Source organism: Acanthopagrus latus, chromosome 15 (assembly GCF_904848185.1).
Source record: "Acanthopagrus latus isolate v.2019 chromosome 15, fAcaLat1.1, whole genome shotgun sequence".
Taxonomy (NCBI): domain Eukaryota; kingdom Metazoa; phylum Chordata; class Actinopteri; order Spariformes; family Sparidae; genus Acanthopagrus; species Acanthopagrus latus.
The window spans coordinates 26,562,626-26,573,284 of record NC_051053.1 but is presented as its reverse complement, the minus strand read 5'-3'; the positions used below and the strand labels follow the sequence as shown (position 1 = coordinate 26,573,284).

The 10,659-nt window shown below is 42.0% G+C and overlaps 1 long non-coding RNA gene across 3 annotated transcripts; it reads right to left on the bottom strand.

The window, feature by feature from the left end:
- Window positions 1-4,788: 4,788 nt before the first annotated feature.
- On the bottom strand, window positions 4,789-10,423 carry LOC119033713. Of its 3 annotated transcripts, none has more exons than XR_005079354.1 (5): window positions 10,274-10,423; window positions 8,956-9,105; window positions 8,150-8,240; window positions 5,980-6,188; window positions 4,789-5,632 (listed from the first exon to the last, which is right to left on the bottom strand). It is a non-coding gene; the product is annotated as an uncharacterized LOC119033713 (long non-coding RNA). The 3 variants fall into 3 exon arrangements; XR_005079356.1 differs by having other exon boundaries at window positions 6,143-6,188; XR_005079355.1 differs by lacking the exon at window positions 8,150-8,240.
- Between the last annotated feature and the right edge of the window lie 236 nt (window positions 10,424-10,659).

Below are 10,659 nucleotides of genomic sequence, written 5' to 3'. Positions count from 1 at the left end.
TTTCACAGAGCGGGATTTCTTTCTCTGTTCTGTACTTGAGCGTCGCTGCAGCGTCGTTGTTGGGCTGCACAGACCTTCGAGCATTAGCATCTGTTAGCTCCTCCAACAAAATCAGACCACCACCATTATTAAACTTGTAACATCTCCGCATTAAACATGTCTTTGTGTGTTTAAATTGTTCAAACCTATAGAAGCCTGTGATTTTCCCAGTCACTTCTCAGAGAGAGGAAGGAAGTCAGTGATCATGACCAAACATAATATAACAATCAAAAAAATGTCCTTCATTTCTGAACATTCCAGTCTGAGTCACGTAGATAGATTTGTATTAGCCGTGGTGGTTGTTCAGCAATGGAGACAACAAATCCCATGATCCGGTGTTAATTGTGTATCTTCTTCTGTTTGGATCGAGAGGCAGAAATTACATTCCGTGCTGCAAATCAATCAGCGTGACCAAGTCTCTTCTCTCCCTTTGGAGTGAACATTTTACTTGCACCTCGCCAGATGACGTTGACTAACAATATGTACTCACTATACTGTAAATGTGTTGTATGTAAATAAATTACTTGAATACTGTGAATCAGTTTCTCTTTACTGTTAAACTCATGAATGGCATTGATTATAATTTGCACATCACATCGCAGTGATAAGGAGTCTTTCATGCACCTACTTCAAGCAGGTGTGACACAGCAGCCGGACCACACAGTTTCCATCCGGCCTGCATGCTGTTAAGGGCACCTTGTTATCTGCTGTGCTACAGAGGCAGTAGTACCCCTAAGGAATGGCAGTTAGCTCCAGGAGACAGCACATCTAACAGTGTGGTTCATAAGAGTGCACACAAGTGCTTTAGAAATGATCGAGCGTCGAATAATCAATATTTGAAAGCACCTCTGCAGAAGTTCAGCCGCTGTTAATCTTCAACTCAAGCTGCCTCGGAGATCAGGACAGTGTTCAGGCTCTTTCGCTTTCTGTATCAGTGATTGCCAACAGGTGTAATTGTATATTGAGAGATAAAAAGGTAACACGGCACACATGATGTGTGAGGAGGTGACGAGGAGGTGACGAGGAGGTGAAGAGGAGGGTCAACCTTGACACACTCCTTTGATTAGAGTCACATTTTGAAGACAGTTACCCGGAAACCAAAACGTGACGCATTGCCAACCAACTCTTTACATTATCACACACACACACACACACACACACACACACACACACACACACACACACACACACACACACACACACAATTAACCTTCTGGTGTGAAAACGATCTCTGGCACCCTGCTGGCTGCCTCATAACCTTCAAATCAAATACGAAGAGCGCAGCAGACTGTATTTGGCAGCGTGATTAGAAAATATTTTTCCTAACAGTACACTGATGCTCACTCCATCGTGGTCATATGTCAATTGGTTATTTGAATGTTAATATTAATCATGTTAGACGTAACATCAGCTCATCTAATTGTAGATGGTTTCAGCGGAGTGGGACCAGACTTCAAACACTCTCCTTCCTGTGTAATTCTGTAATGTCCTTCCTGCGCTGCACGCCCGTCTGTCTCTTATTTCAAGCTGCATCACTTTAACAACTTCCTTCCTTTTCCAGTCGCCAGCTGGACTAATCTCACCTCACTTCTGTGGCTTCCTGCTCTCTCTAAAAGTGGTGCTTGATTGCGAGCTATACATTTGGCTGTTTTGACCTCAGTTAAACCGGCAATAGACAACTTTTACAGCATCAGCAGAGAAGTTAGTGCTGTGCAGTTCTTTAAAGTCCCAGATTAATTATCCCAGAATCATCACAACACAAGCCTCTTCTCTTCCTGTCTCTACATGTTATCAATAACATGCAGCCAGTTTGCAGTCTGATGATATTAGTAATTTGTGACATCAAAGAACATACGTACACATCAGAGTCATTACAGCGCTGCCTAATTGGGAGTTTGACTTCCTCATGTGGATCATTATTCTCTTTGGTCCAGATGAAGTGAAGCACACAGGTGTGAAACCATCCTAAAGTAGATTAATGTTACTAATCAGCTTGTCTGTAATTGAAAAGAAAAGTTAATACTAGGCAATTATCTCACTTCAGACTTAACATTTTCATTGTGAAAAAAACTCTGATGTTGCAGAGTCGATGTCTGAGCAGGAAGAGGTTAAAAATAGTCAGAGATTTTTAGGAACAAGTTGGAGAAATTAGAGTTTTTTTGTCTTCCCCAAAAGGCCCCAAAGCTCATAAGTCAGTCCCGCGTGTCGGGAGGTTCCCCGCTTTTTACTGCACAACTGTCGATGTTGACAAATGGTTTTGATTTCTCGGTCCCCTAAAATCTATTACTGAGACTGAACAGCCCTCAGTTCTAGTCTCTAACAGTGAGTATACACCATCAGTACAGCTGCAGAGACTCCAACATACAGAAGGGATGATCAGCATCTCCATCATCTCTGTTCCAACACTTTCTAATCTCATATACTGCAGACAAAATAACTGCTTAGGTAAAAAGCTGAAAACATGGTTGTGTAATAAAGAAACAGCAAATCAAAACTTGTGTCAAAATTTGAGTTTCAGTTGAGTTTACAGGCGTGACACTGACAAAAAGCAGGTGTTTTGAGTCAACACATAATCTTTTTTTTAAGTTTAACCATGGGGTCTTTGTCTCCAAACCTAACCAGAGCATGAGCACAGCAATGTCGAAACATTAAACTGATAACTGAACTGCAAGAAACGTAAAGCTACAACATAAAGAGAGTTTATGTTTCATTGCCAACATTAATCTTTTGAATGTGGTTTGGTGCTCAAAGCATGAAAAAATGGCACAGTACTGTGTTTTTCACCTCATTATTAAGTCTCTATGCTGCATACAGTACAATGTGTCGGCTCGCATCTCCGTTTGTTCCTACACATGCTCTGATGTGCCGGCTTTACATGCTTTATTTAATGAATACCATTTGAATATTGATATCTGTTCCTGCAATATTGTGATTGTGTGCTTCCATATAGGATGTTTCTAATGTTTCTGATGCACTGATCCATTTAGACTGCACATCTATCTATATGGAGGGAGTCCACATGTCTCAGGTCTCCTCATGTGAAAAATGTGTTCCTCTGAAGCAGACACAGAGTGCACACTGCAAAGGGCAAGAGAAGAAATGTCACGTGCGGCTGCTCGTTAAGTGGCGAAGCGTCACGCCGCGGCCGGTGAGGGAGCTCTGTGTCTGATGACATCACTGAATCAGGTCTAATTGTCTGGTTTGAACCAGAGGGGGTAAAAGAAAGCGAGATTAATGGTTAACGAGGTGTGTTTACCCCAAAGCCAGAGTCCTCCGTGTCACGAAGGTGGCCTTCTTTTACCCAGGCTGTATCACCATGGCAACTCTGAAAGTCAACACAGATTGGATTTTCAATCTGAACTTTCTGCGCTCTTAAAATAAAAAAAAAATAGAACTACTGTGCAGAACTTTTTGTGCCTTCAACCCAACTGGCAGGTCAGGTTTTGTTGGCATGAGCAGAAAATAAAATAAATGTGGAGACTTAAAAAAAAAAAAAAAAAAACTCCTGCTGTGATTAAAAAAGCCTCAGAGCACCATTCTGTGTGTGAATCCATTTCCCCAGTGTTCCCATCAGTGTGAAATAACTGGAGCCACGATTCATTACGCCAGCCGATGTTTCCCGTCGTAAAGGATTCACAATCACTGGTTTCGTTGGATCACAGAAATTGATGGAGGGATCACCGCCATTGTAGTTTCCTTTCTTCGTCTCCTTTTTGTTTTTTTTAGTTAAGCAGATCTCTGTTGTTTTCTCTCTTTTTTCATTCTTTTATTCTGAGTATCTCTATCGGTCCTTTGAGTGTTGCTCCATTCTTACACATGCACCATTGTTCCAGTGTAAAGCAATGCAAATGTGTTTGTATAACATATTTCATAAAGAGGGCAATTTTTTGCACAAAGTTTGCAAAGAGGGAGACAAAAACAACCAATAAAAAGAACATGGAGCACGGAGTGGGCAAAAACTCAAAAACTAAATGGAAAGCAGAGGAGAAATGATGACAGTTAGTGAAACAATGACACAATGACTAGTGCAGATCTGAAGAAATACCCTGAAGATTAGGACAGTTTTGTCAAGGACAAAGAATAAATGACTGAATCTACCGGGGCGCTATCGACTGAAATACAAACAAATGCCTTTACAAAGATTCTAAACTAGTCCTAAACTTTATTGGACCAGGCAGCACTGCTCAGGAAATATGAAAAGGAAAGAATGAAGACAAAAAATCAAAAACAAAACGTACCAACAAAGGACAATTTCTGTCACTGTTGGGATGAACAACAAAGTTTATGTGTTCTATTCTATTATATTCTATAGCTGATTGGACCATCAACCTTCTGCAGGATTCAGCGAAAGCCTTTGAAATCTTTTGTCCTCACCATTTTCACCTTAAATGGCACACATGGGTAATCGATAGCAGTGTCGCGTCTGGACTCAAAATTCCTCATTTAACTTCTGTTTCACCTTTTGGTCTCGCAAAATGCCAAGACGGTGGACCGTCACGCATTATACCGTCGAGTCACACAGCCACTTTTCAGGAACTTTGCTTTTCTTTTCTTCAAAAGGAGAACACTGTTTAGAAAAATAAATAATGAAGTCATTTATTATTCAGCCAATATTCAAAACCTTGAAGTGTTGCCATCATTATTTTTTTCTGAATTGATGGACTGAGAACTGTTTTTTGTTCTTTTTTTCTGTCTTTGCTGCTGCAAATGCATGACCATCAAACACACACACACACACACACACACACACACACACACACACACGTATATGTGACCTTTTCTTCACTAACAGGTTGAATGGAGGAGAGTAACGAATCAAAGGCAGTCTTTCGAAGTTTTGGCATATTGACAGCTTCCCAGCAGGTAGAAAATTCCACTCAATAAGGCATCTCAGTCTAGAACAGAAATCCATTTGGCTCAGGCTTCACCAACCTTTCAATCCATCAACCAAAGGCGAGAACAAAAAACAGAGGCGAGAGGAGCGATGCCAAGGAGGCATGAAGATACAGCTCGCATCTGACAGAAACAGAAAAGGGAAGAAGGAAACTGTAGTTGGTGTGGAGACTTTGACTGGATTCTACCACGGTGAATTAGCAATCGGTTATTTTCCCTCACAGTTCTCTGCAGAGGTGATGGGAGGTATGTGATACACTATATTGTTTAGGTGAGCTTCCATAGTGTTCTTGTACATCTAATTTAGTTTTCAATAAAACATGGGTTTACTTATAGTTAATAATTGATGTGAAATGTGTTTTCTTCTGGTCACCAAGCCAACAAATATTCCACAGTGACATCTTTCTGAATGTGCTTAAATAAACAAAAACATATGACCACCCCCCCTTTTTTTTTCCTTTCACAAACAGCCAGTCCTTTAAAAATAGCCGCTTCCTCTGCTGGGAGTGTGTGTCCCGTATGGAATACACTCGAGTGTCCAGGTTCGGAGTAGGGTTGCGGTGCACAAAGGTGACAGAGAGGAGGACACCTGCCACAGGAACATATGGGCCAGCCAGGTTGTGATGAGATGGGAGGTGACAGCCAGTGAGATCCCTGGAGATCCACCTGGGCTGGGGTCAAGCTATAGCTGTGGAGGCATCTGTGGGCAGGAGGAAGTCCTCGGAGTCAGCTGATGCCACACACATATTTTCACATATTTCCTCCATATTGTCTTGTTTTACCCCCAAAGCTCCGTCCAAAATTCAGTTTTAAAGAAGATATTTGATATTCCACGCATCACCGAGCCACACTAAGAATAATGCAATATGGAATAATGGTTATATATAAAAGTGGAAATTTGAGCTGACACATTTGATTGAGACTGTTAATGCGTTAGATAAATCATTGATTTTAGTTTTAAACCCTTTTAAAGATCAAAGTTTAGCCAAAGTTAACCCCCCCCCCCGTGAAGACAAACGGACGTGAGGGAGATTCAGATTTGTTCACCTGATCCTCTGATTGGTTGCAGGTGTGATTGTACCGTATGAGCTACAGTAATGAGAAGATACCCCACACTTGTTCCAGCTTCACTGAGTTTAACAGATCTGTTTTTCACTGACAAACTGGAGGTAGTAACAGGCTGATGTCATGGCTGGCTGAGAGGACAAACCCCAGGAATGGAAGATAACCAGCTGACGAGAGCAGAGGAGGAAGACCTTGGAACAGAAGAGGAGGCAGATACATTAAAAAAAGTCAGTGCACAGACGGAAGCAACAAGCCAGCCGACAGACAGCCGAGTGTTATAGGCATGACGACATGGACACTGGACAGCACTTTCAGCTCTGTCTGGCTGTGTGAGGAGCCGTCTCTGGGTTGAAGGGCAGTCTGTCAGGGGAGATGCTAGGCCGGGCACAGGGGCATGCTAGGCTGAATACTGGAGGTGTGCATGTTGTCTCAGAGTATCCTCAACAGCTGAGCGATGGACCCGAGGGCTGGTGTCTGTGACTCAGGTGGAGGTAAAGGATGAGCTCTGTTGGACAACTCTGCACTGCTAATATCAGTCTGCAGGCGAGATACGTGATTAACTGAGCTGCTCAGCCTCATATATGACACCTGTATACCACAGCTAACAGCACTCTGTCTGCCAGTGGTTTGGACCTGTACGTGCTGATGTAATATGAATCAAGATAGAATGAAGACTATATTTTGGTGTACTTTTTAGCCATAATATCAGAATATTTGTGACAAAAACAGAAACAGGAAGACAGAGAGGGACACTGATTGGTGCTCATAGTAGCCAATAGCAACAACAGCTAAACCCATGAAAAGCAACTGGACGACATTCATGTCTCCAAAAAATATGATCCAGTTTCATCCAAATCAGTGAATAAAATTGGGAATTTCAGTTTTTGTACAGTACAGTGAATAGTGAGGCCCAACGCCCCCCACAACTGTGTCTTACTGACATGAAATATTAGCTCTGTGTCACTCGCTGACTGAGGATTTATTGATGGGTTGTATCATATTTTTGGTTTAAATTGGCTGGTTTAAGTTCATGCAAGCACGTGTGACAAAGTACAAAGAAACTGATATTTGGGCAGGCATATGTGCACAATATGTCTGTGGATCGGATCTAACATTGGCATTGTTCTTTTCAGCTCAACTGTAAAATAGATTCTATATTTATCATCCTATTATTCTCCCACACAACAAAGGAGATTATGATTCCAAGAGCTCTGTTTTGGTTTGCTCGGTGGAAATATCAGTTGCCACATCGTACCCTGCTGCGATCACTGTCGGCCATTTTGCCCAGCGTACACCGCTGTTGTTGGAAATTTGGCTGATAAGAGTGCAATGTAATAATGTATAGCACATGTGCATACAGTCTAGTTCTGAACAAATAATCCCAACATTTAAAGATTAGAGACATTAACAACAGTATGCAAACTTTAAAGATTATCTGTATGTTAAGCCGCCCACATAGCAGTTCAGAGGCTGTTCTGTGCTGAGGTAAAGAGAAGAACTTTAACTCCTTTCCCTTCTGCCACAGGATGGTTCCTATAGCATTGAAAGATTAATCGTGAACTTGACTTCACTGAGTTTCCACGGCAATATCTAACCCTGATGTACCCCCCCAGCGCGTCGGAGTAAGTACATGTTCGTATGCCATTACAAGTGCAAGGATCCTGGGAGAAGGCAGATCTGCACTCACGGTCTGTTTGATATGCAAAGAAAAGTCCTGTTATCTTATATTATATCTCAGATCATTAGTCGTCACTTTAGTCTATTTCGTATTCACTCGGGCTTCTCAGAGGCTGTGGAAGTGAAGCATAAAGACCGTGGGAAGACGATGCGTGCACTGGGACTTTTTTTTCCTCTACAAGGCTGACTGTTTGTGTGGGCATGTGGGTGCGTGCTCCAAGAACTGAAAGAGATCAGAATGATCGTGACATTCAATAACTGAGCCCTGAATTGCTGCGTGATGCCTGAATGTCAGTGGTTATACAAGCGATTGCTGCTTGGATAATTGCTGAGGGTCGTTCTGTTGTTCTATTAAATGGGTAAAAATATACCCTTCTCAATTTTTTTTATTGATTTATCTTTGTATCATCTAAAGCACAATTAAAATGCATTAGATTCACAGCTCAAGCCAGTAGGATTCTAATGTTTGTCGTACTTGAAATAAAAACAGGAGGAGGCTGTTTCCCTCGGTCGCGATCTCCACATAAAGATGGAACAACTGGAACAAGAAGAAGACGCCACTGATGCTGGAGGCAAAGACCGTGAAAAGAAAGGGTGATTAAAACCGAAGTGAAACAAGAGTGAACAGACTCGACGGGGCATTCACTGCATGGCGAGCACTCTGGTGACATGGGTTTCCTCTTACGACCGGGACTTGAGACGCTTACAAATCAGCATTCCTTCTATTATATCAGGCAGCAAAAAAACCTGCCTGCTTACTGTATCAAGCAGGGTTTTGGACAGACTGCTGGTAGTCATGCTGCTAATGCTGTAACATTAATACCACAGGGAAACACTAGAGGGGAGGAACGTTGATAAGACTCCAACTGATTCAGCTCTCAACTACATGATGGTATCATGCTGAATCACAAGAAGTTTTTGCCATTTGCAGAAAGTGAATCCTTTGACCTGCATCAATTTATTGCATTGGTCCCTTGGAGGCAAGACTTTTTAAAAATCATTAAAAACATTTGATGTGGCGAATGGGTCCACAAACCATTTGCTGTTCTACAGCCAGTGTAAAACTAATATTCACTCTCTTCCGCTCTGTTTTCAGCTGCACCATGTCCTAAGAAAAATATCTGGCTGTACAGATGCTCAGTGCTCCAGTAGATGAGAGTTTTCACCTTGAAACAACACTGACATTAAGTCATTGTGTCATCAAAAATCATACACAAAAGCCCTAAAATGTTGCAATCATGATCATTTGACAGATTCAGTGAAATTACAAACAGGGGTCACCTTCCATCATCAACCTGCCCCGATGGATAGATGAACCATTGCAACTGGTCTCCATGCGATTCGGCCCGTGTTCACTACGTCATGGCGGGGGACCTCATTCCAGTCACGGACTCTCACTGGTCCAAGCACGGACCCGTCACGTACCGGGCCCTGTCACGGAGGAACGGGACGTTTTAAGAAGCTGCATCTGTAAGTATATTGATTTTTTAGGGGGTGCAAGGAGGTCAAGAATGAACCTCAGTGCTCATGTCTGAGAGAGTGTTTTTAAGATGTATCAGCTACCATAACAGCTTTCAACTCCTGCACTGACATGAATGGCAATTGATCCTTCCTCAAATCAGTTTCCCGTAATGTAAAAAAGTGTGTGGTTCATAGTTAATTGGCTAAGCAGCGTCCAGCATGGTCCTTTAAAGTTTGATTAGGATTACATTTAGATCACAGCAGGTATTAAGGTGAGACATTGAGTGGTAAGGGTGAACATTAGGGTTAGTAGCTGAGGGAATTCATGTAATCAATGAGAGTCCTAATAAGTATAACAAGGCAGGCGCGTGTGCACGCAGGTATGAATATAAATCGGTAGTTATTGATCCTGGTTGTCAGGATTCAGAGCCCTGCTGATTTTCCTTCCAGTGATCTAATCAGGGATTATTTTACACATGGGATGACTTAAGGAGCAGAAGAAAAAAAAAAGGTTTAACAGCACGAGATACCAAAGAAGTAGATAAGATCTGTGTACAGATATGTACACTGTCTGTGTGTCATTTTCACTTTAGCTGACGATAAATCATCCTGACAGCATCTCTCTGTCAGAAAGTACAAACAAAATCCCCCAGCTGTCCCAGCTGTTTTTGAGTTGTTCGTGTTCACGTTATTGACTCGAAAACCCAAAGATTCATCTTTACACGTTGGCTGTAAATCTCCTCTGTCACGTTGGGGTTTAGGGGAAAACTAAAGAAGGGAAAAGAGGACCCAAACGCAGTACGCACGGTAGGCAAGGATATGGGAACAAACGTAAGGCGAGCTTTATTAAAAAAGCTGATTACAAAAAAAAAAAAACCAAAAGCAGGCAAACATTCAACAGGCAAAGTAGCAAACAAAACCAAGAGGACAAAGTAGCAAAATAAACAGTTCAACAAAGTTCAAAAGAAAAAATCAAAGTTCAACTAAGACATGGAAATCTTGAAACCAAAACATACCAAATCGGGACAGGAACATGGAACATGGAGCATGGAACCGCAAACAGAAAACATCCAGACAAAGTACAACCCAAAGATTCAAAGTTCAACTTAAACATGGGAAATTCAAAATCAAAACATACCAAAACGGGGCAGAAGCATGAGCAGGATCAGGAGCAAGAATCAGGAACATGGAACAAGGGTACAGAAAAACAGAATTCACAAGACAGAATACAATGACCAGACAAAGAGTGAGGGGAAACACAGAGACTAAATACACAGACACTAATGACATGACGAGGCACAGGTGAGGAGAGAGGAGGAAGGAAACCAGGTGAGATAACGAGGGGGAGGAGCACAGAAGAACAGACCAGGAGGGAACAAGACAACAGACAGAGGGAGCCAGAGGGGAGAACACAGGAGAACTTAAAGGACACATGAGGGCATGGAAAATCAAACACATGACACACAAGACATGGAACATCAAAACATGAGACACAAGACATGGAACATCAAAACATGAGACACA